Here is a 26,360-nt window from a genome sequence, read left to right on the forward strand (position 1 = left end):
CATACATCTACCCAGTGGGCTGTCACAGTCATATAGTCCTGACCCTGCCCTGCTCCACTTGTCCACATGTCCGTGGTTAAGTGGACATTGGGTACAACTGCATTTTTTAGGACACTGGTGAGTCTTTTTCTGACGTCCGTGTACATTCTCGGTATCGCCTGCCTAGAGAAGTGGAACCTAGATGGTATTTGGTAACGGGGGCACACTACCTCAAGAAATTGTCTAGTTCCCTGTGAACTAACGGCGGATACCGGACGCACGTCTAACACCAACATAGTTGTCAAGGCCTCAGTTATCCGCTTTGCAACAGGATGACTGCTGTGATATTTCATCTTCCTCGCAAAGGACTGTTGGACAGTCAATTGCTTGGTGGAAGTAGTAAAAGTGGGCTTACGACTTCCCCTCTGGGATGACCATCGACTCCCAGCAGCAACAACAGCAGCAGTAGGCGTTACACACAAGGATGCATCGGAGGAATCCCAGGCAGGAGAGGACTCGTCAGAATTGCCAGTGACATGGCCTGCAGGACTATTGGCATTCCTGGGGAAGGAGGAAATTGACACTGAGGGAGTTGGTGGGGTGGTTTGCGTGAGCTTGGTTACAAGAGGAAGGGATTTCCTGGTCAGTGGACTGCTTCCGCTGTCGCCCAAAGTTTTTGAACTTGTCACTGACTTATTATGAATGCGCTGCAGGTGACGTATAAGGGAGGATGTTCCGAGGTGATTAACGTCCTTACCCCTACTTATTACAGCTTGACAAAGGCAACACACGGCTTGACAAATGTTGTCCGCATTTCTGTTGAAATACTTCCACACCGAAGAGCTGATTTTTTGGGTATTTTCACCAGGCATGTCAACGGCCATATTCCTCCCACGGACAACAGGTGTCTCCCCGGGTGCCTGACTTAAACAAACCACCTCACCATCAGAATCCTCCTTGTCAATTTCCTCCCCAGCGCCAGCAACACCCATATCCTCCTCATCCTGGTGTACTTCAACACTGACATCTTCAATCTGACTATCAGGAACTGGACCGCGGGTGCTCCTTCCAGCACTTGCAGGGGGCGTGCAAATGGTGGAAGGCGCATGCTCTTCACGTCCAGTATTGGGAAGGTCAGGCATCGCAACCGACACAATTGGACTCTCCTTGTGGATTTGGGATTTCGAAGAACGCACAGTTCTTTGCGGTGCTTTTGCCAGCTTGAGTCTTTTCATTTTTCTAGCGAGAAGCTGAGTGCTTCCATCCTCATGTGAAGCTGAACCACTAGCCATGAACATAGGCCAGGGCCTCAGCCGTTCCTTGCCACTCCGTGTGGTAAATGGCATATTGGCAAGTTTACGCTTCTCCTCCGACAATTTTATTTTAGATTTTGGAGTCCTTTTTTTACTGATATTTGGTGTTTTGGATTTTACATGCTCTGTACTATGACATTGGGCATCGGCCTTGGCAGACGACGTTGCTGGCATTTCATCGTCTCGGCCTTGACTAGTGGCAGCAGCTTCAGCACGAGGTGGAAGTGGATCTTGATCTTTCCCTAATTTTGGAACCTCAACATTTTTGTTCTCCATATTTTAATAGGCACAACTAAAAGGCACCTCAGGTAAACAATGGAGATGGATGGATACTAGTATACTTATGGATGGACGAGCGACTGCCGACACAGAGGTAGCTACAGCCGTGGACTACCGTACTGTGTCTGCTGCTAATATAGACTGGATGATAATGAGATGAAATTAATATATATATATATATATATAATATCACTAGTACTGCAGCCGGACAGGTATATATATTTATTATGTAATGACTGATGACGGACCTGCTGGACACTGTCAGCTCAGCAGCACCGCAGACTGCTACAGTAAGCTACTATAGTAGTATGTATCAAGAAGAAAGAAAAAAAAAAAAAACACGGGTAGGTGGTATACAATTATATACATATTATATACAATTATATATATACAATTATATATATATATATATATATATATATATATATTAAACTGGTGGTGATTAATTAAACTGGTGGTCAGGTCACTGGTCACACTATCAGCAACTTGCAAGTAGTACTCCTAAGCAGACAATCACAATATATACTGGTGGTCAGTGTGGTCACAATGGCAGTGTGGCACTCTGGCAGCAAAAGTGTGCACTGTACGTTAAAATATGTACTCCTGCTCTCTGACTCTAACTGCTCCCCACTGTCTCCCCCACAAGTCAGATATACAGTCACACTATCACTTCAGCAAGTAGTAGTACTCCTCCTAATGCTCCCCAAAATTACTAAAGTAAATATACTGTGTCTCTCTCTACTCTAGTCTCACTCTCTTCTCTATAAACGGAGAGGACGCCAGCCACGTCCTCTCCCTATCAATCTCAATGCACGTGTGAAAATGGCGGTGACGCGCGGCTCCTTATATAGAATCCGAGTCTCGCGAGAATCCGACAGCGGGATGATGACGTTCGGGCGCGCTCGGGTTAACCGAGCAAGGCGGGAAGATCCGAGTCGCTCGGACCCGTGTAAAAAAACCTGAAGTTCGGGCGGGTTCGGATTCCGAGGAACCGAACCCGCTCATCTCTAGTAAGGAATGATTCATTCATATTTTATTTTTACCTTCAAGGTCATGTCAAAATGAAATTCAAAAGCTCTAACTCTGTCCCAAGGCTGAAGGTCAAAAGGAAGTCAAAGGAAGACAAAATCTTCCACTGTGATATACCAGTGACTTAATGGTAGTAAAGTAATTCTAGAAACTATTTTTTTTTTGTCTTACTATCACTTTCCTATTAAAAACCTGAAAACACCTTCTGCTGATTTAGAAAGGCTAAACATGTCCATACGACAGTGGCTACATAAACCCCATTGAATTGATGGACATGTATTATACCAAAAGCATGGCTTCCAGAATTGTGCACTATATTGGGGAGATATTCCAAAGTCATTAGCCAATCACAGACTCCTTAGCTTTGGTTAAGCCACAAGTTCTAAGCAGATAGGCAGCGTGAGATTAAGTTTAAATAAGTTAATGTGAATGGTAAGGAAGAGAAGCTGTCACAGAAGAGGTCAGCTAGACATATTTAAGACCAGCAGGCGATAATAAGCGAATAGCCAACACAACACAATCCATGGAAAACAGCAAGTAACAAGGCCTAAGCACTCAGAACCAGCAGACAGTAATATGCGAATACTCAGAGGAAGGCAGCGTTCAGACAAAGTGGGTAGAAAACAACACGTTACAAACAGGTGGGACAAAAAGCAACAAGTCATAAGCAGTGGGCATTAATGCAGGCAGTAGCGGCTCTTGCCACGGGCAAGCAGGACTTTTGCCCAGGGCGCCGCCTTCCAGAGGGCTCCGGCGCCATCCGGAGGGCTACGCACCATGGCAAGATCCGCTGCTGCTGTGCCACCCGCTGCTCACTGTGAAGGGAAACTAGACGCTACGCATCTAGTTTCCCTTCGTGGAGAGGACCTTTACTGTAATGATGTGCGGTGCGCGTTGACGTCATCGCGCACCGCACAGCAAAGGTCCTCTCCAGCGTCTAGTTTTCCTTCGTGGAAAGGACCTTTGCGGTGCGATGCGCGATGACGTCAACGCACACCGCACATCATTACAGTAAAGCGGCGCTACTACTGTACAGGGGGCGTAACTGACCACCCCACCTGTATGAAGTCACGCCCCCTATTGCCGCCCAGGGCGCAAAAAGCCCCTGAACCGGCCCTGAATGCAGGGTTAATGCCACAGCTATTTCAGAAGCTATAAAAGCCAGATGCTTACAGGCCCCTGTAATGGCAATGGGTTATTGCCGTGCTAGGCCTTTAGAATTAGATTTGCATTGGTATCATAATGCCTATGCACAAAACTGTGGATACCTCAGTATGCTTCTGATAGGGCCGGATTAAGGACAACGTGGGCCTGTGGTTGAAGACAGTGAAGGGTCTCTTGTGACAAGTGGATGAGCTGTGACCAGTGCTGTGTGGGTGTAGCCAGGCATTGCCATGTGGGCGTGTACACGCCCCACACTATAAGTCCGATGTCTTCCTAAGGGGTCTATTCAAGAAACAGTGATATGAGAAACAACTGCTCTGTAAAATTGTATAGAATGCAAATTATAAATGTTACTTCAATGTTGATTGGTTGCCATAGGCAACTCCTCCACAGGCTCACCTCTCCACACTTTTCACTGCTTCAAGAATAGACCCCTAAATATGTAAAAGTTGAACATTTGCATGATTTTGTGAAGAACATGCAATTTTAATACTTATGATGGACAACTGAGCTTCCATGCACCTGTACAGAGTTGTGTGTAAGCACGACCTTGTTGTTTTCCTTAAGCCCATTCACTCATTAAAACATCCTTATTTGTGTCTAAATGTTAATGCTTTTAAATTAGGTTTTGCTCAGCAGAAAAACAGTGAGAAAATAATTTTCTGGTTTGAAAAATGCAGTGTGAGAAGCGACAGATAACATTTGGCTGTGAGTAGACTTCCAGGAAATTACACAGAGGTAAATGATGTGATTGTTTGGGGTGTAGTATGGTATGCCGGCGGCCGGGATCCCGACCGCTGGCATACCGACAGCTGGGCGAGTGCAAATGAGCCCCTTGCGGGCTCGCTACGCACGCCACACTATTTATTCTGCCTCAAGAGGGGTCATGGACCCCCAAGAGGGAGAATAGTTGTCAGTATGCCGGGTGTTGGGATTCCGGCACCGGTATACTGAGCGCCAGGATCCCAACAGCCGGCATACTGAATACCACCCAAAATACCATGAACAGGTCTGAATTAGGCCCAATATCTCTCCTTAGTTTTCATAACCACAGTTCCTTTCTATTCTGAATATATGAAGCTTGACCTATGTCTCTGCCACACCTATGCACTGGCCCCTGTACATGATACTGTGCACAAGATGCTGAATACTGAATTTGCAAGGCTAGGTCGGGTCACAGAGCAGGTTTGCTGGTCACCACAAAGCACCCATTGTACAATGCATTTCCAGCTCTTCCATAGTCCCTCATATTGGGGGTGATTTACAGTTACAAGTGAGTGCATTTACGCAGAGTAATTCTGTGTGCACATATACAGAAATTGTTCGTACTTTATGCCAGGAGCGTAACCAGGGCCCAACAGAGGCACACTGAAGGGGCCCCTATCCCAATGCTTCTCTCTGCAGCAGTTATTAAGTTTATGCCACATAAAAGTGCCCTAGTTCATTTTCTGAACCATATAAGTCCCCTAGTTAATATTATGTCACATAGTATACACTAGTTTATTTTATTAACCATTGTAGTTCTCTAGTTTATATGATGTCACATTGTAGGGCTGCCAGTACACATTATGCCACACGGTATACCCAATTCACATTATGACACACAGTGTCACCAGTTCATATTATGCCACATTACAGTGCCCCTTGTTCATACTGTGTCACATTAGAGTGCCATCCAGTTCCAGTTATGCCACGTTACAGTGCCCCAGTTCATATTATGCCACACTATAGTGACTCCATTTCATATTGTGCTACATTAAAGTGCCCCAGTTCTTATTATGTAACATTATATAATTCCCACCACATTACAATTAGCAGATCAGATTATGCCACATTACAGTGCCCCCTTACCATTATAACAATCACTTCACACTTCTCACTGAGAATGTAATGTCACACAATTCATGCAGAGCAATGGATCAGACCCAATTACTTAGCAGGCAAATCTGGGAGATAGATAAGCAACTTTATAACCTGGGTCCAGGCCTCCTCTAAGCCTCTGGGCTCCAAAGCATTAGCATGTCTTGCACCCACTATAGTTAAGCCCATGCTTTAAGCTGTATGTGTAGGACATGCACTCCCTTGTGATTCCAGAGATGGATAAAGACGGTTGGATACAAAATCCCGTCAGTCGAGATCCCAACAGTCAGAATACCGACAGCTGGATCCCGACGGTCAGAATCATGTTGGATTGCGGTAAGTATTATTACCCTACCCCAAATTCTACCCCTAACTCACCTCTCACACAGCCTAAATCTAATCATCCCCTCCCACAGCCTAACCCTAACCTCCCCCATTCCTGCAGGGTAACCTTTACCCCACAGCCAGTACTAACCTTGTAGAGAGATAAAATGGAGAGAGATAAAGCACTAGCCAATCAGCATCTGTCGTTTTACAGACTGTGTCAGGTCCGGGTGTTTTTGTGAATCCGTTAACCCGGGACCAACCACAGGTGTAGGTGCTGGGGTATGAAGAAAGCAGGGAGGACGAAGAAAGTTCCGTTTCATATATTTATTAAAGATAACAATTCAGTAAAGAGTTAAATGACAGGTTGTTAATCATATTATACTGAAGTATTGCAGGAATGGCAGAAATAATATGCAGGATAAATCTCAAAGACAAATAAAAGAAATGTTCATGGAACTGTATATAAAACAAGCGGATGAATAAATGTTGAATTGTCCAAATATAAACAGGCTTTGATGCTGAACTGCAGAATGTGTTTAACTGGGTAATGCAGACATGAAGAAATAACTGAAAGGATTTGCAATGAAGTTTTGAGAGTTAACTGAGAGGCTGTGAAGAATTATCCTTGTTATGGTAACATAGAAAATAAAAGTACTGAATTGGGTTACTTGCGGGTTCCGGAGATCACTGTGAAAACTGTAGCAGATGACAAGGTGATGAACGGGTTAAATGCAGAGTAGAACAAATGAACAGCTGAGGGTAGTGGAATCCTCCAAACTTTGTATGGTTGAAGGCAGGCAGACAAGGTAACCTCATGCAGGACTCTGGGAATCCAACTATTTCCAGTAGGTGTGCAATTAACTGACAGCACAGCGGAGAGCCGGTGGATCTTTAGCAGTGAAGGCTGCAGACGGACCTCTGGGAACGGAGGCGATATCTGGACCACGGGAATCACACAGGAATGCACGGAGAGAGCTCAGAGCTAGAGCACAGCGTTGATACAACAAAGCACTGGCCCAGAGTAACATAATCCCAGCCTACTTAAAGGCAGCACAAGCACGGGATTGGCTTACACCTGCCCACAGGTGTTTTCACAAGTGCTCTGTATTACCTATTTGGTCTCCAACATGGCCACCTCCTATACAGCAGACACACCGCAGTGCCTTAGGCCATGGGTCTTCAACCTGCGACCCTCCAGCTGCTGTGGAACTACACATCCCAGCATGCCCTGCCTCAGTTTTAGCATACCTTAATAGCAAAACTGTGGCAGGGCATGCTGGGATGTGTAGTTTCACAGCAGCTGGAGGGCCACAGGATGAAGACCCATGCCTTAGGCCATTTGGTCCCCGCACTCTCAGTTCCCAGAATCTGCATTACCTGTGCCACTGATCACGCCGCGTCCCCACACGGGCGCACAGCACCGCGAGCAACCGCACTGGCAATGGACGAACCCCAGAACCCGCAGAGGTGAGAGACCGGTTCGTGACACTGTGTTTGAAAAGATAAAGTCAGAAGCTGATTGGTTGGTACTAGCGGCAGGAGAGGAGAGTAGAGCCCTGGCCAGCCTGGTTCCTGGCACCTGTGCAATGGATCTGGCAGGTGCAATTGCTAAACTGGCAGTGGGGACTGCGCATGCGCAAAACATTTACTTCTATGAAATGCATTGGCTGCAGCACATAGAAGCCGGGTAGGGATTCCTGAAAGTCAGGGAGTGGCTTATCAGAGGAAGGACGCTCTCTGCTAATCACAGCCCGTACTGGCAGTCCCAGAGATAGAAAACATCTCCCAATGGGACTGCCTGAGGTGTCTGTGACTGGGAGGCAGCACTTACAATGGGAAGTCACTGCCAGTCACAGGGAAGCCAGTGCAGTCACGGACTGCAACTGGCTCACTAAGGTGGATCATTTTACGGTTATGGTATAATAGGTCAACAGTGAAAAGGTTGTCAGTGTCTGGGTCGACACCAAATGGTTGACATGCACAAGGTTGACATGAAAAAAGGTCAACGTGGATATGGTCGTCACAAGAAAAGGTCAACACAAATTTTTGATGTTTTTTTGGGTGTCAATTTGTAGGTTTCAGCACAAAAAGCACTAATTAGTGCACCGTGTCCCCTCGCATGATTCTCTTCGCTCAACATGCAAAGTTACAGTTCCCAATCATAGTCCACGTGGATGGCACAAAAAAGTTTAAGAAATAAAAAAATCCAAATAACTTGTGTCGACCATATTTCATATGGTGTCGAGATATTCACTCTCGACCTGTAGACCGGATACCGTTTTTACTGGGGGCTGCAGCCCTGCAGCCCATGGGTAAAAGCTGCCACTGGATGGCACTTTATCTGTATTTACTTCATCTCTCTCCAAACTTTGATAAGTCTTCCCCATTATAACACAAAATTAGTCATGCAGCACGTAACAAAAGAGAAAATAGCTCCATCTATGGATTTTCAGTATAAAAGGAAAACTCCCGATACAGGATGTACACTGCTAGTGTGAAGTATAGTAAAGATCTGCAGGGCAAGCTACTGTAAGTACTGTACTGTATGCCCCTTTAAGGTGTGTCTTACTTTGTGTTACATGCGTCTTTGACGTGTTCTTTAGAAAGTGTAAATTCCGCGGCCACAAAGACGGGTGCAGTTTTACAGTTGTTGATTACGATGATTGTCGCATCTATATGCTAAATATAAGGCTGCAAATAAATAACTGCACCTGAAATACAGAAAGCACACAGGTAACAAATGTGTGACGATGCATAGTTACATACACAAACAGGCATCTTTCTCATTTAATACTAAGGGCGGTATTCAATTCTTTTCACCCTCTTTCACACCCGTTCTTTTTCTGCTGATGGGCGTGGTATTATCATTTCAGCTCGCTACCCCTGGGGTAACAAGGGTGCCCTAACCCTTTACGCAGATCGACCTGATTATTATGGGCTCAATATGCGCGATAACGGGGATCACTTTAGAAAGGAGATTGGGTGTGATATATCATTTGAATACCGCCCTAAATCTCCTTCAATAACTTAAGCTAGTGACAATTCCTGGTGGTGGTGTTGGTGGTGGGGGGGGGGGGGCGCGCAAGTACCCACACTGGCACTGACTGAGGCTGGGCAGTTTTAGTGCTGCCCTCTGTATCTGATGCCGGCGAGGATTTAATTCTGGTGACTCCATCAAAGGTTGAAAGTAATGAGCCACTACCCAGAATAGGTACAGAGCCTGCAGTGGTAGCATTCAGCGCTGGGCACTGATGTATGTGATGTATAGACAATCATACTGTAGCATTAGACAGGTCATAGACCAACCCCCTGATGTGTACTGTGATGCAGGGGAAAATAAAACGCTCACTTCTCACAACGCACTCACAGAGAGAAGGAAATGGGCAATTTGTTGCAGAAGTACATTGTTATTATTGCCATACTCAGTGAGCCCAAACACTCTTTATTAAACCTTTCCGATATAAAGGCTTGATGTGCACAGAGGAAATGTTACCACTTTCTGTCTACAGAAAATATTAGAATTGAATCCAACAGCGAACACACTGAATTACCCCAAATAAATTGTACTGTAGTAGTGCAGCCAAAACTAACACATTTCTCTCTGTATAATAAGGATTAGCATTTGCACAATACATGGTCATTGATCCTTAAATCTATATGCCTTTATAAGTGTGTACAGAGAAATTAATGTTTTGAGTACAGTATATATAGTCCTGTGTGGACTTCATTATCCTGAACCTGTCTCAGCTGTTTTTTAGCAATCATCTTTGAGCCAGTGCAATAGGTGACTAGTGTGCCTTTAAAAGCCATATAGTCTGTGGCAGGTACACATTACATCTAGCAGGCAGATGATGCAGCAGTGTGGTAGTCAGGTTTTAAGACTCTGTGATAGTGTAGGACCTGTATGAAGGTGGGGTACCTTGAATCGGTATACAGGCTTCCGTGCATTGGCCAATCCACCAACTAAACCCCCATCATTTATTTATTGAATTGTTGAGGATAAGTGAGTTTACTTTGGTGAGTGCTGGGTTCTCTGTTTGTATTTATTAGAGCGATGTGGTCATGGGCTACATGCACCCCGCCCTGTGAGTGGTAAGTACAGCTGTGTACCCCGCTTCTGTGGTAGAGAGTGCAGTGTTACATGCACCCCACCCTGTGAGTGGTAAGTGCATAGCTGTGCCCCGCTTCTGGTGCGGTGAGTGCTGTGGTTTTTACTCTGTGTGTATATGAAGGGGTTAATCTATGGTTAGCTCTTATTAACCGTGGCCACTAGCTTTCTCATGCACCCCTGTGTGGACTTCATTATCCTGAACCTGTCTCAGCTGTTTTTTAGCAATCATCTTTGAGCCAGTGCAATAGGTGACTAGTGTGCCTTTAAAAGCCATATAGTCTGTGGCAGGTACACATTACATCTAGCAGGCAGATGATGCAGCAGTGTGGTAGTCAGGTTTTAAGACTCTGTGATAGTGTAGGACCTGTATGAAGGTGGGGTACCTTGAATCGGTATACAGGCTTCCGTGCATTGGCCAATCCACCAACTAAACCCCCATCATTTATTTATTGAATTGTTGAGGATAAGTGAGTTTACTTTGGTGAGTGCTGGGTTCTCTGTTTGTATTTATTAGAGCGATGTGGTCATGGGCTACATGCACCCCGCCCTGTGAGTGGTAAGTACAGCTGTGTACCCCGCTTCTGTGGTAGAGAGTGCAGTGTTACATGCACCCCACCCTGTGAGTGGTAAGTGCATAGCTGTGCCCCGCTTCTGGTGCGGTGAGTGCTGTGGTTTTTACTCTGTGTGTATATGAAGGGGTTAATCTATGGTTAGCTCTTATTAACCGTGGCCACTAGCTTTCTCATGCACCCCTGTGTGGACTTCATTATCCTGAACCTGTCTCAGCTGTTTTTTAGCAATCATCTTTGAGCCAGTGCAATAGGTGACTAGTGTGCCTTTAAAAGCCATATAGTCTGTGGCAGGTACACATTACATCTAGCAGGCAGATGATGCAGCAGTGTGGTAGTCAGGTTTTAAGACTCTGTGATAGTGTAGGACCTGTATGAAGGTGGGGTACCTTGAATCGGTATACAGGCTTCCGTGCATTGGCCAATCCACCAACTAAACCCCCATCATTTATTTATTGAATTGTTGAGGATAAGTGAGTTTACTTTGGTGAGTGCTGGGTTCTCTGTTTGTATTTATTAGAGCGATGTGGTCATGGGCTACATGCACCCCGCCCTGTGAGTGGTAAGTACAGCTGTGTACCCCGCTTCTGTGGTAGAGAGTGCAGTGTTACATGCACCCCACCCTGTGAGTGGTAAGTGCATAGCTGTGCCCCGCTTCTGGTGCGGTGAGTGCTGTGGTTTTTACTCTGTGTGTATATGAAGGGGTTAATCTATGGTTAGCTCTTATTAACCGTGGCCACTAGCTTTCTCATGCACCCCTGTGTGGACTTCATTATCCTGAACCTGTCTCAGCTGTTTTTTAGCAATCATCTTTGAGCCAGTGCAATAGGTGACTAGTGTGCCTTTAAAAGCCATATAGTCTGTGGCAGGTACACATTACATCTAGCAGGCAGATGATGCAGCAGTGTGGTAGTCAGGTTTTAAGACTCTGTGATAGTGTAGGACCTGTATGAAGGTGGGGTACCTTGAATCGGTATACAGGCTTCCGTGCATTGGCCAATCCACCAACTAAACCCCCATCATTTATTTATTGAATTGTTGAGGATAAGTGAGTTTACTTTGGTGAGTGCTGGGTTCTCTGTTTGTATTTATTAGAGCGATGTGGTCATGGGCTACATGCACCCCGCCCTGTGAGTGGTAAGTACAGCTGTGTACCCCGCTTCTGTGGTAGAGAGTGCAGTGTTACATGCACCCCACCCTGTGAGTGGTAAGTGCATAGCTGTGCCCCGCTTCTGGTGCGGTGAGTGCTGTGGTTTTTACTCTGTGTGTATATGAAGGGGTTAATCTATGGTTAGCTCTTATTAACCGTGGCCACTAGCTTTCTCATGCACCCCTGTGTGGACTTCATTATCCTGAACCTGTCTCAGCTGTTTTTTAGCAATCATCTTTGAGCCAGTGCAATAGGTGACTAGTGTGCCTTTAAAAGCCATATAGTCTGTGGCAGGTACACATTACATCTAGCAGGCAGATGATGCAGCAGTGTGGTAGTCAGGTTTTAAGACTCTGTGATAGTGTAGGACCTGTATGAAGGTGGGGTACCTTGAATCGGTATACAGGCTTCCGTGCATTGGCCAATCCACCAACTAAACCCCCATCATTTATTTATTGAATTGTTGAGGATAAGTGAGTTTACTTTGGTGAGTGCTGGGTTCTCTGTTTGTATTTATTAGAGCGATGTGGTCATGGGCTACATGCACCCCGCCCTGTGAGTGGTAAGTACAGCTGTGTACCCCGCTTCTGTGGTAGAGAGTGCAGTGTTACATGCACCCCACCCTGTGAGTGGTAAGTGCATAGCTGTGCCCCGCTTCTGGTGCGGTGAGTGCTGTGGTTTTTACTCTGTGTGTATATATATATATATATATATATATATATATATATTTATTTGTGTGTGTGTTTGTGATATATACGATCACGTTATATCGACCCAACGCGGTTGTAATGTTGTTTAAAGTATTTTAACCATGCCAGCATTATAACTTTAAAGTAAAGCATCATGTGTAAAGTTATAATGCTGACATGGTTAGGATGCTTTGAATAGCATTCAACGGTGTCGACATTCTCCTGTCAACATAATCCTGTTGACATTTTGACTGTTAACAGAATTGCTGTATATCAGGACATAAGTGGAAATACTCCTGTTTGTCCTAGTACACAGGTTCTCAAACTCAGTCCTCAGGACCCCACACAGTGCATGTTTTGCAGATAACCCAGCAGGTGCACAGGTGTATTAATTACTCACTGACACATTTTAAAAGGTCTACAGGAGAAGCTAATTATTTCACTTGCGATTCTGTGAGGAGACCAGCAAAACATGCACTGTGTGGGGTTCTCAGGACCGAGTTTGAGAACCTATGTCCTAGTATAGGGTAGGTGCAAGTGCACATTGATGATGACTAGGTACATACCAGGCGTGGGCATCATAAGGAGCAGACACAGTGCAATCAGGTAGAGATGTAGTCATAATGTCGATACCACAATGTCGGCAGCCATGATGTTGATATTATTGAAATGATGACGTTGAACATGTCGGCACCTGCTGGATGTCGACATGTGAAATGTCAGCATTCCACTTGGACTGGGTTGGGATTAGTAATACTCACCACTGGAAGTCGCTGCTGATCCACTGGAAGTCATCAGGACAACACCGCCGGCCGTGGAGGACATGGATGGAGCTAGAGGGGTATTGTGTGTAGAATTTTTAGAGAAAAAATTAATTTATTCCAGTTTGGAATAAGGCTGTAACATAACAAAATGTGGAAAAAGTTAAGCACTGTGATTACTTTCCAGATGCACTGTACTAATCATGTCGCCATTTTACCAGCGTCAACATAATCTCAACATGCTGCATGTCGATAGTACAACCATTTTGACATTCTCATGTCATGTTTTGTTCATTATGAATGAACAAAACAGACCGCACCCTGGCGCGATGGGGCTAATTCAGACCTGATCGCTGCTGTGTGTTTTCACCTGATTGACAGGCAGAATCGATTGCTGGGCGGGAGGGGGCGGGCCAGTGGCATTGGGCGGACGTTTTGTGGGCGCGGTCCGGCAAGCTTGGACCGTGTGGGGGCAGGCCGCGGCAGCTGCGTGACGTCACACGCAGCTGATGCGACCCGGAGCGTGCAGGAGCTGCGCTGGTAGGGAGCTACTCTTCACGCACAAAAGCATCGCTGCCGTACAATGCCTTTGTACCTGTGCAGGAGAAGGGGGTCGTGGGGGGAGGGAGGCAGAGCCAGACATGCTGGGCAGACTAGCCCTGTGCTGGGCGTCCCCCGCATGTCTGTGATCATAGATGTGCTAAATTTAGCACATCTGCTATCAAGTCTGAATTACCCCCTAGATGCAGGTGAATGCGCAAATTATTCTGTGCACGCCCTGCAGTAGCACACACACAATTTTCAGCCAACATTGCATCAGGTCTTTTAGTTTTACCAAAGCTTTGTTATGTTTTCTTTTATCCAGAAGAACAGTAGCACAGTCCTTCCCTATCACTGGCAGAGTCACTGGCACAGTCCTTACCTATCACCAGTTCAGCTGGTGCCCTAGGCAAGAATTTACCTGGTGCCCCTTAAATTGCAGATTATGCCACATATCAGTTGTTTTGGTTCACGTGATTCTGTTAAGCACTGATGCCCTCAGATCACATGATTATGCCAAGCACTGATGCCCTCAGATCACATGATTATGCCAAGCACTGATGCCCTCAGATCACATGATTATGCCAAGCACTGATGCCCTCAGATCACATGATTATGCCACAAATTGATGAACAATTCAGTTCATATAATTTTCCCACAAATTGATGCCCCCAGTTCACAGGAATATGCCACAAATTGATAAACCCCCCCATCTGTTGCTGATGCGGAGGAGTCACCATCAGACCTAGCCTCTCCCAGCAGCAGCACTACCTTCAGAGCTTTATACCATACTTGCCTACCCGACCCTCTCCATGAGGGAGAAAATGCTCTGTTCCTGGACTTTCATGGTAATGTATTATTGCCATCACCTGTGGTGAAACACCTTTCTTATCAATTACCTAGCTCACCACAGGTGATGGCAATCATACATTACCAGGAAAGTCCAGGAACAGAGCATTTTCTCCCTCATGGAGAGGGTCAGGTAGGCAAGTATGCTTTATACAGTGTTGTGACAATGTCTAAAAAAGCACTTGTGTGTAATGCTGCAGATCATTGTGTGGTGGGAGATGTGGGGGCTGGCATCCATGCCTGCTGCATCTCCTCCCCCTCCTCCCCTCAAGCAATGGTGCCCCAGGCATTTGCCTATACGACCTATGCTCTAGGCTTGCTCTGATCACTGATGATGCACACTAAAATGCTTAATAGCACCTAAATGAAGGTGGAATTGTAGAGGCTGAGGTCCATGCCCCGTTTTGGCCTTTGCATTTGTAAAATGTTTCACGTTTCTTACTGTTAGTCATGGAGAAATCTACAATTTCAAAGCTTGCTGTATTGATTGGCTCATTGCTCATTCTGTATAACCTCCCAAACACCAAACCTCTTTCCTCTGGTGTATGCACTACTAACATAAAATGTGTAATGAGTGGGAGAGTGCTAGTATAGGTACTCTTAGTGCATACAAAATAGTTATGGTCAGTGATCCTATTCCGAATTCTCTGGGTGGCCTGGTTATCAACTCAAAACTGTCTTAAGTATCATTCTGAGAGCGTAAGTGACATAAGTGGGTTCAGTATGATTTAACGACGGACACAAAACCGATGCCCACGGCCATTGACCTACAGTGAAAATATCAACATTCATTGTACCGACATGTTCAAAATGCCGACATAGTCAGAATACCAACATTTGAAATGTCGACAATGTCAAAATACCGACATGAGTTTTTCTTTTCTTTTTTGTGTGTCACTCTCGACATAGGTTGACATGGTCACCATCTAAGTGAACCGCTTCCTCTCGCATGGCGAGCGCACTTCGGGTACGGTGGCTCGGCACACTATTATATTCCCCCTCCAGTCCACTGGGATGGTAAAGTATGAACAAGTCGGTTTTTGTGCAAAGATTCCTTCAAAATGCATGTCGACATTTCGACATGTCAGAATTTCAAATGTCGGTATTCTGACTATGTCAGCATTTTGTACATGTCAGCATAATGAATGTCTGTATTTTGACCGTGTCAGTATTTTGACTGTCGGTCAATAGCTGTCGGGATTATGACTGTCGGTATTGTATTCGTCGGTAAATCAACTGCTACCCGTCATAAGGGATTGCAAGTATTATGGCAGCTAAGGGCACATTGCTTACTAGTGTACGGTAAATGAAGTATGGACCTTTCAGTAGACGTTACACACTACAGGAGGGGTAAGAGTAGAAACCAGCCGTAGCAATGTTACCCTATGTCAGGGAACTTTTTTACCTTTTACCCCAAAATATATTTAGATACGCCGACATTACCCCCTTGATTTGACAGGAAGGAAATCATATATTATTTTGCACATATACTGGTTATCACTGTTTCTATGGCTTTTCTGAGATACTATGTGTGTGTGTGTATATATATATATATATATATATATATATATATATATATATATATATATATATATATATACACACTGCTCAAAAAATAAAGGGAACACTTAAACAACACAATATAACTCCAAGTCAATCACACTTCTGTGAAATCAAACTGTCCACTTAGGAAGCAACACTGATTGACAATCAATTTCACATGCTGTTGTGCAAGTAGACAACAGGTGGGAATTATAGACAATTAGCAAGACACCCCCAATAAAGGAGTTGTTCTGAAGGTGGTGACCACAGACCACTTCTCAGCTCCTATGCTTTCTGGCTGATGTTTTGGTCACTTTTGAAAGCTGGCGGTGCTTTCACTCTAGTGGTAGCATGAGACGGAGTCTACAACCCACACAAGTGGCTCAGGTAGTGCAGCTCATCCAGGATGGCACATCAACGCGAGCTGTGGCGAGAAGGCTTGCTGTGTCTGTCGGCGTAGTGTCCAGAGCATGGAGGCGCTACCAGGAGACAGGCCAGTACATCAGGAGACGTGGAGGAGGCCGTAGGAGGGCAACAACCCAGCAGCAAGACTGCTACCTCCGCCTTTGTGCAAGGAGGAGCACTGCCAGAGCCCTGCAAAATTACCTCCAGCAAGCCAGAAATGTGCATGTGTCTACTCAAACGATCAGAAACAGACTCCATGAGGGTGGTATGAGGGCCCGACGTCCACAGGTGGGGGTTGTGCTTACAGCCCAACACCGTGCAGGACGTTTGGCATTTGCCAGAGAACACCAAGATTGGCAAATTCGCCACTGGCGCCCTGTGCTCTTCACAGATGAAAGCAGGTTCTCACTGAGCACATGTGACAGACGTGACAGAGTCTGGAGACGCCAAGGAGAACGTTCTGCTGCCTGCAACATTCTCCAGCATGACCGGTTTGGCAGTGGGTCAGTATGGTGTGGGGTGGCATTTCTTTGGGCGGCCGCACAGCCCTCCATGTGCATGCCAGAGGTAGCCTGACTGCCATTAGGTACCGAGATGAGATCCTCAGACCTCTTGTGAGACCATATGCTGGTGCGGTTGGCCCTGGGTTCCTCCTAATACAAGACAATGTTAGACCTCATGTGGCTGAAGTGTGTCAGCAGTTCCTGCAAGACGAAGGCATTGATGCTATGGACTGGCACGCCCGTTCCCCAGACTTGAATCCAATTGAGCACATCTGGGACATCATGTCTCGCTCATTCCACCAACGCCACGTTGCACCACAGACTGTCCAGGAGTTGTCGGATGCTTTAGTCCAGGTCTGGGAGGAGATCCCTCAGGAGACCATCCACCACCTCATCAGGAGCATGCCCAGACATTGTAGAGAGGTCATACAGGCACGTGGAGGCCACACACACTACTGAGCCTCATTTTGACATGTTTTAAGGACATTACATCAAAGTTGGATCAGCCTGTAGTGTGTTTTTCCACTTTAATTTTGAGTGTGACTCCAATGACTGATCTTTAGCGAGAAGTACAATGTAATAGTATATTATTCTATATCATTTAATAGTGATTTTTTGACTATTTATTAGTTTTTAATATCTTACTATATGGATTTGCTGACATGCACTTTTGGCCAGCAGGTGATTTTTACTTGGGTGCCGGATCTGGCATGGTTAGCATTTCATTATAGTTGTTTGTTAAGTATTTTATTGTGGTGTGGTGATGGCTTATGGGCTCCTTTGTGTAGTTTTGATATACACCGTGATGACAATTCCGGGTATGGTCCGTATGTTACTTATAAAGGGCATTCTATTTAGAGGTATTTCTTAAATATATACTTTTCCGGGTTATAGTAGAGGTGGAACGCAAACAATCCCGCTATGAGACGCATATGACACACGTCCGGTGACCGGATGGGCGTGATATGACGCGCTTCCGGCAAAGCCGCCACTGAGAGTGGTGAGACGCATACTGAGGCCGGTGGAGCGCAAGGGAGACGCTTCCGGGAACGCTGTCAGTATGATACTCCGGTAATTACCTAAATAGTTAATATGTATGGATGATTACATGTAGTATATATATAAAGGGCCAATATACCGTGTAGTTGTGTCACACAGTGTATATTTTAAGTGCATATTTTAAGTGAAAAATTTATTGTTGTGTTAATATAATGATAGGTGACACATTTCCGGTAATTAAGGTAATTAATTAAGTATGTGCACTATATAAGGGGGCCTGTGAGAGGGTGTCAGTATGCTTATTCCTGGCATGCTGAGCAGATGTCTCTTGGGCTGTCTTGAGTGCCCTCTATTCTGGATTTCTGTTTGGATCTGGATAAATATCTGGTATATATATATATATATATATATATATATATATATATATATATATATATATATATATATATATATTTTTTTTTTTTTTAATTATTTTCGCCAATTTGGCAATGAATGGGTTAATTAACACTTTCTCCCCAAAACCCCATAATGAATGTAAGAAATATGGATGAGGGGGCAAGGGGGGGACATGACTTTTAGGAGACAGATGGTCACATCCTCAGCTCAGTAATGTCAGTGGGTAAATTACCCCAAATGGGATAAAAATTTAATTCCTGGGGGTAATGGATGGTCGCGCTGCCGAGACACAGCCCTGTACAGCACCGGCTGGCTCGCGCTGTGACGTGCTGACGTCACGCCGAGCTCCCTCCTGTCCGCCCTGCGCTGTGCTCCTGGCCGCCCTGTGCTGTGGTCCTGGCCACGGTGTGACGCGCTGACGTCACATCGTGCTCCCTCACACTCCCTAACCACTGCTCTATGTCTATGCTGTAATTATTTTTTTAAATTAAACCACATAGGAAAAATTACACCCAGTAATTACTATTGATACTAGCCAATATACATTTCCTCATACACTGTGTTGCGCCAAAAAGCCCCTCCCAGTGCGCAAGGTCATAAACAACTTGTCCGCGCCTATTGTTTTTCTCGCTCAAAATGTGCATCTTATTTGCATAAATTTCTGGGAGCAACAAAACTAGATTACACTGATCAATTTCACCGGCAACATTTGTATATCTGTGTGTGAATGAGTCTGAATCGGTGTACGAAGTGCTGTGATTGTTTCTACCCAGTCCTATAAACCCACAGGGCAAATTGCCATTGTGATGCAACCTGAATAAGGTCCTACATCCCTTTATAAACATCTTCATGTCCATATCTTGTATTGTAAATACATTTTTTACATTTCTACAATAACACAAATTAATTTCCATTTTGTTTGTTGCTGGTTTTTTACTGTTTCACCTATAGTTTCATATAGACATAATTTTTTACCATTTGTTATACAGTATACAGTTCCCATCATCCATCACAGAACTGTGCGTGCTAATATTTGTGATTGGATATATATCTTAAGGGCCATACACACTAGACCAGGCCTGGCCAACCTGTGGCTCTCCAGATGTTGGGAAACTACACATCCCAGCATGCCCTGCCAGAGTTTTAGCATTCCCTAATAGAAAAACTGTGGCAAAGCATTATGGGACTTGTAGTTTTACAACAGCTGGAGAGCCACAGGTTGGCCAGGCCTGCACTAGACGATATTTGCAGCAGATATGAACGATAACGACGATTGTGAATGGTATATCGTTCACATCGTCTAGTTTGCATGGCCTTCCAATCAACGATGCGTGCACACGCACTCGTTGATTGTAGGTAAGCTGTCGGAGGTGCAGACAGCTGAATGTGAGCAATGTCACTTGTGACCTCGCTCATCACGGCATGTGTGTACGGAGCCGCGATGAGCGATGTGCACAATGTGACATTGCGGCTCCCTCCCCGGCAGCGGCTCACCTCCCCGGCAGCGTCTGCAGGACCCTCCCCAGCAGCAGCTTCCTTCCTGTCAGCGGCTCCATCCCTGGCAGCGACTTCAATCTAGCTGCGCCACTGACGGGAGCCGCACAGCGTCACCTTCATTTCTCCCACTGCCCCACCAATGTATTTTCTCCCACTGCCCCACCAACGTAATAAAAAATTAATAATAATGGGTAATATATATATATATATATATATATCATGTCTGTGTATGCTGTGATGGAATCTTGAGAAAGGGGGTTGCACCCCGAAACGTCGATCTCAAATGCAGCCTATTATATTTGCATTTCTAAGCCTCTGAGTGCCGTCTGTTTACTGGGGACTTTGTATGATCATCTGGATGTAGCACCTGAGCTCGTTTATTTCAAGTACCTGAGTGCCGGCTGCCTGTGGGCTGGGCAAGTTAACGCGTTAATATCGCGTTAACGCATTAACTAATTAACGGCGACAATTATTTTAACGCCGCAGCGCTTTTCTAACTACAATGCCGTCCGTGAGCCAATCGGAGGTCACGGACCGGCAGCCAATCAGGAGCTGCCATTTTGACTTGTTTTAAGGACATTACATCAAAGTTGGATCAGCCTGTAGTGTGTTTTTCCACTTTCATTTTGAGGGAGACTCCAAATCCAAACCTCCATGGGTTAATAAATTTGATTTCCATTGATAATTTTTGTGTGATTTTGTTGTCAGCACATTCAACTATGTAAAGAACAAAGTATTTAATAAGAATATTTCATTCATTCAGATCTAGGATGTGTAATTTTAGTGTTCCCTTTATTTTTTTGAGCAGTGTATATATATATATATATATATATATATATATATATATATATATATATATAATCTCATGATTGGACAGTCAATCTAGAGGGCTATACACTGTTTAGGAGAGACAGACTACATAAAAAGGGTGGAGGGGTGTGTCTGTACGTAAAGCCGTTTTTAAAACCTAATATATGGGAAGATATTCAGGAGGGGACTGTAGACACTGTCGAGACATTATGGGTAGAAATTGCATGCGGGGAAAAAGGAATAAAAAAGTTAGTATTGGGTGTATGCTATAGGCCGCCTGGTATCAACGTATCTGATGATGAATTGTTACTAAAGCAAATTGAAGGAGCAGCAGGAGTAGGAGACATAGTAGTGATGGGAGATTTTAACTATCCAGAGATAAACTGGAAAAACGATTCATGTGATACTGCTAGGGGCAATATGTTTTTAAACACACTTAATGATAACTACTTAGTCCAACTAATTGAGGAACCAACTAGGTACAATGCAATATTAGACCTGGTATTAACAAACAATGGGGATTTGGTATCAGGTATTATAGTAAGGGAACCCATAGGAAACAGCGACCACAATATGGTCACATTCAATATCAGTTTCTACAAACAGCCCTATACTAGCTCATCTAGGACTTTAAACTTTAGCAAAGCAAATTTTGAAAAGATGAGTGTATTTTTCAGGGATATTGAATGGGAAGGTTTGTTTTTAGGAAAAAATACTACGGAGAAATGGGTGGTACTAAAATTCCTGCTAGCTAAAAATACACTCAAATGTATTCCTATGAGTTGCAAAAAAGGGAATAAAAATCATAAACCGATGTGGCTTAACAAAAAGATTAAGGAACTTATGGGCAAGAAAAGGCGAGCATTTAAAAAATACAAATCTGACGGGGAAGCAGAGTCATTTCAGCACTATAAGGAATGTAACAAAATTTGCAAAAAGGAAATAAGAGCGGCTAAAGTAGAAACTGAAAAACTAGTAGCAAAGGAAAGCAAAGCGAATCCCAAAAAATTATTTAAATACATTAATAGCAAGAGATTAAAGAAGGAGAGTATAGGCCCTTTAAAAGACAAGTTGGGAGTCTTAAGCAAAAATGATAATGACATAGCGGACACACTAAATGAGTTTTTTTCAACAGTATTCACTAGAGAGGACCCAATTCAGGGACTGACACACAATCTCAATAATGAGAATATCACACTGATAGGTACTTATTTAAGTGAGGAAGTAGTCTGTGACCGATTAAAACATTTAAAGATTAATAAATCACCAGGGCCCGATGGTATTCATCCAAAGGTTCTAATGGAGCTTCACTCTGAACTGGCAAAACCGCTAACTTTGATCTTTGAGGATTCAGTTATATCAGGTATGATTCCCAAAGACTGGCGTATAGCGGAAGTAGTGCCTATATTCAAAAAGGGAAGTAAAGCTGAACCAGGTAATTATAGACCAGTTAGTCTTACATCTATAGTGGGGAAAGTATTGGAAGGTATTCTAAGAGATAGTATTCAGAAGTTCCTTGAAACCAATAAGGTCATTAAAAGGAATCAACATGGGTTTGTGAAGGACAGATCCTGTCAAACCAACTTACTTGGCTTTTATGAAACAGTAAGCGCAAACCTAGATCAGGGTAAAGACGTGGATGTAATCTTTTTAGACTTTGCCAAAGCGTTCGATACTGTACCACACATGAGACTTATCTACAAGCTACAAGAATCAGGGCTAGGAAGCACAATATGCACTTGGGTCAAAAAATGGTTATATAATAGGAAGCAGCGCGTTGTGGTTAATGGATCTTTTTCAACTTGGACTGAAGTGCTAAATGGTGTGCCGCAAGGCTCAGTATTAGGACCGCTATTGTTCAATATTTTCATTAACGACCTAACAGAAGGTCTAGAGAGCATGGTGTAAATTTTTGCAGATGATACCAAATTGTGTAAGGCTATAAATACAGAGGAGGATGCCGAGTCTCTTCAGAACGACTTAGTTAAATTAGAAGCATGGGCAGCCAAATGGAGAATGCGCTTTAACACAGACAAGTGTAAGGTAATGCACTGTGGTAACAAGAACAAAAATTACACCTACCTACTAAATGGGGTAAAATTAGGGGATTCTGTACTGGAAAAGGACTTAGGTGTCCTCATAGATAGCAAGCTAAGCAGTAGTATCCAAAGTAGGACTGCAGCAAAGAAGGCTAATAAGATATTAGCATGCATAAAACGGGGTATTGATGCTAGGGACGAGAGTATTATACTCCCGTTATATAAATCACTAGTGAGGCCACACCTTGAATACTGTGTACAATTCTGGGCACCGTACTACAAAAAGGATATCCTGGAGCTTGAAAAGGTACAGAGGAGGGCGACCAAACTAATTAAGGGCATGGAGACAATGGAATACAAGGAAAGGCTTGAAAAACTAGGCATGTTTACATTGGAAAAGCGGAGACTAAGAGGGGATATGATCAACATCTACAAATATATAAGGGGACAATACACAGAGCTTGCGCGGGACCTGTTTTTGGTTAGATCAACACAGAGGACTCGTGGACACTCGCTCAGGTTAGAGGAGAGGAGCTTCCGCACAATACGGCGTAAAGGCTTTTTCACGGTAAGGACAATACGTGTTTGGAATTCCCTGCCCGAGGGAGTTGTAATGGCGGAATCTGTCAACACCTTTAAGAATGGGTTAGATAAATTCCTAATGGATAAGGATATCCAGGGGTATGGTGCATAGTCATGCATTATAGTTACTATAAATAGGGATAAAATGCAACGGCTGACAGCAGTATCAGTCAGAAATTTTAGTCAAATCATCATGCATAGGAGACCACAAATAGGTTGAACTCGATGGACAATTGTCTTTTTTCAACCTCAGATACTATGTTACTATATATATGTATAGATTTATGTGTGTGTATATATCGGTGAAAAGGCGCAACACCAAATGAGTGAAAATAAAGAGAGTCTTAGTCCAGAGACAGTGGTAATGTCCAATTTCTCTGTCTCCAATCCACACTCCCTCTGACAGGGTGGCAGCCGTAATCCAGGTGACCGGTGTTCAGTTGGTCTGTTTTGATGGATCTAGAAAGAAGGTGAAAACAGCGCCTACTAGTGCAGTATATTAGGATCCTTCAAATGAAAACCTCCACCAGTTCAATAATACCCTTAGAAAAACACAAGTACCATCATGAGTGGAGTTAACCACTTAATTAAATCGCACGTTCTCAAAATGGGAATTCCCGAACTGGATAGATTTCTCCCTTCAGCTCCAGAACCTCATGTGTGTGTGTGTGTGTGTGTGTGTGTGTATATATATATATATATATGCGATCGATTGGCGGCACTCAGAAATAAAACAGCACACCACGCCAGGTATGGTCAACGTTTCGTTAGTTTACGAATACCTGGGGTGGTATGCTGTTTTATTTCTGAGTGCCGCCGATCGGTCGCATATTGTTGGACCCGAGCGTGGGGTATCCTATGGTGTATATATACACTGCTCAAAAAAATAAAGGGAACACTAAAATAACACATCCTAGATCTGAATCAATGAAATATTCTTATTAAATACTTTGTTCTTTACATAGTTGAATGTGCTGACAACAAAATCACACAAAAATTATCAATGGAAATCAAATTTATTAACCCATGGAGGTCTGGATTTGGAGTCACCCTCAAAATTAAAGTGGAAAAACACACTACAGGCTGATCCAACTTTTATGTAATGTCCTTAAAACAAGTCAAAATAAGGCTCAGTAGTGTGTGTGGCCTCCACGTGCCTGTATGACCTCCCTACAACCCACACAAGTGGCTCAGGTAGTGCAGCTCATCCAGGATGGCACATCAATGTGAGCTGTGGCAAGAAGGTTTGCTGTATCTGTCAGCGTAGTGTCCAGAGCATGGAGGCGCTACCAGGAGACAGGCCAGTACATCAGGAGACGTGGAGGAGGCCGTAGGAGGGCAATGACCCAGCAGCAGGACCGCTACCTCCGCCTTTGTACAAGGAGAAACAGGAGGAGCACTGCCAGAGCCCTGCAAAATGACCTCCAGCAAGCCACAAATGTGCATGTGTCTACTCAAACGATCAGAAACAGACTTTATAAGGGTGGTATGAGGGCCCAACGTCCACAGGTGGGGGTTGTGCTTACAGCCCAACACCGTGCAGGACGTTTGGCATTTGCCAGGGAACACCAAGATTGGCAAATTCAGCACTGGCGGCCTGTGCTCTTCACAGATGAAAGCAGGTTCTCACTGAGCACATGTGACAGATGTGACAGAGTCTGGAGATGCCAAGGAGAACATTCTGCTGCCTGCAACATCCTCCAGCATGACCGGTTTGGCAGTGGGTCAGTAATGGTGTGGGGTGGCATTTCTTTGGGGGGCCGCACAGCCCTCCATGTGCTCACCAGAGGTAGCCTGACTGACATTAGGTACCGAGATGAGATCCTCAGACCCCTTGTGAGACCATATGCTAGTGCGGTTGGCCTTGGGTTCCTCCTAATGCAAGACAATGCTAGACCTCATGTGGCTGGAGTGTGTCAGCAGTTCCTGCAAGACGAAAGCATTGATGGTATGGACTGGCCCGCCCGTTCCCCAGACCTGAATCCAATTGAGCACATCTGGGACATCATGTCTCGCTCCATCCACCAATGCCACGATGCACCACGGACTGTCCAGGAGTTGGCAGATGCTTTAGTCCAGGTCTGGGAGGAGATCCCTCAGGAGCAGGGCCGTTTCTAGATAATTTGGCTCCCAGTGCGAGATTTCAAAATGCGCCCCCCCCCCCCATTGGTATAAAAAAAATTGCGTGCCCCCCCCATATAGCCAGAAAAAAAGCATGCGCTCCCGACAAGGCTGTGTGGCCTGATTAAAATGGGCGTGGTCTCATTTCAGTGGGCGTGACCTCGTCTGATATCACACCCACCACAGGGGAAAAAAATTAAAATAAAAAAGTCCCCTTTTTACACATTACACCAGGCAAGTGTCCCCATATTACACAGCGCGGCAGGCAGGTGTCCCCATTTACAAAGTGCGGCAGGCAGGTGTCCCCATTTACAAAGTGCGGCAGGCAGGTGTCCCCATTTAACAAAGTGCGACAGGCAGGTGTCCCCATTTTACACAGTACGGTAAGCAGATATCCCCATTTTACACAGTACGCAGGCAGGTGTCCCCATTTTACACAGTACGCAGGCACGTGCCCCCATTTTACACAGTGCGGCAGGTATCCCCATTTTACACAGTACGCAGGCATGTGTCCCCATTTTACACAGTGCGGTAGATATCCCCATTTTACACAGTGCGGTAGGTATCCCCATTTTATACAGTGCGGCAGGTGCCCCCATTTTACACAGTGCGGCAGGTGCCCCCATTTTATACAGTGCGGCAGGTATCCCCATTTTATACAGTGCGGCAGGTGCCCCCATTTTACACAGTGCGGCAGGTATCCCCATTTTATACAGTGCGGCAGGTGCCCCCATTTTACACAGTGCGGCAGGTGCCCCCATTTTATACAGTGCGGCAGGTATCCCCATTTTACACAGTGCGGCAGGTGCCCCCATTTTATACAGTGCGGCAGGTGCCCCCATTTTA

This window comes from Pseudophryne corroboree, chromosome 11 (genome assembly GCF_028390025.1).
Source record: "Pseudophryne corroboree isolate aPseCor3 chromosome 11, aPseCor3.hap2, whole genome shotgun sequence".
NCBI lineage: Eukaryota > Metazoa > Chordata > Amphibia > Anura > Myobatrachidae > Pseudophryne > Pseudophryne corroboree.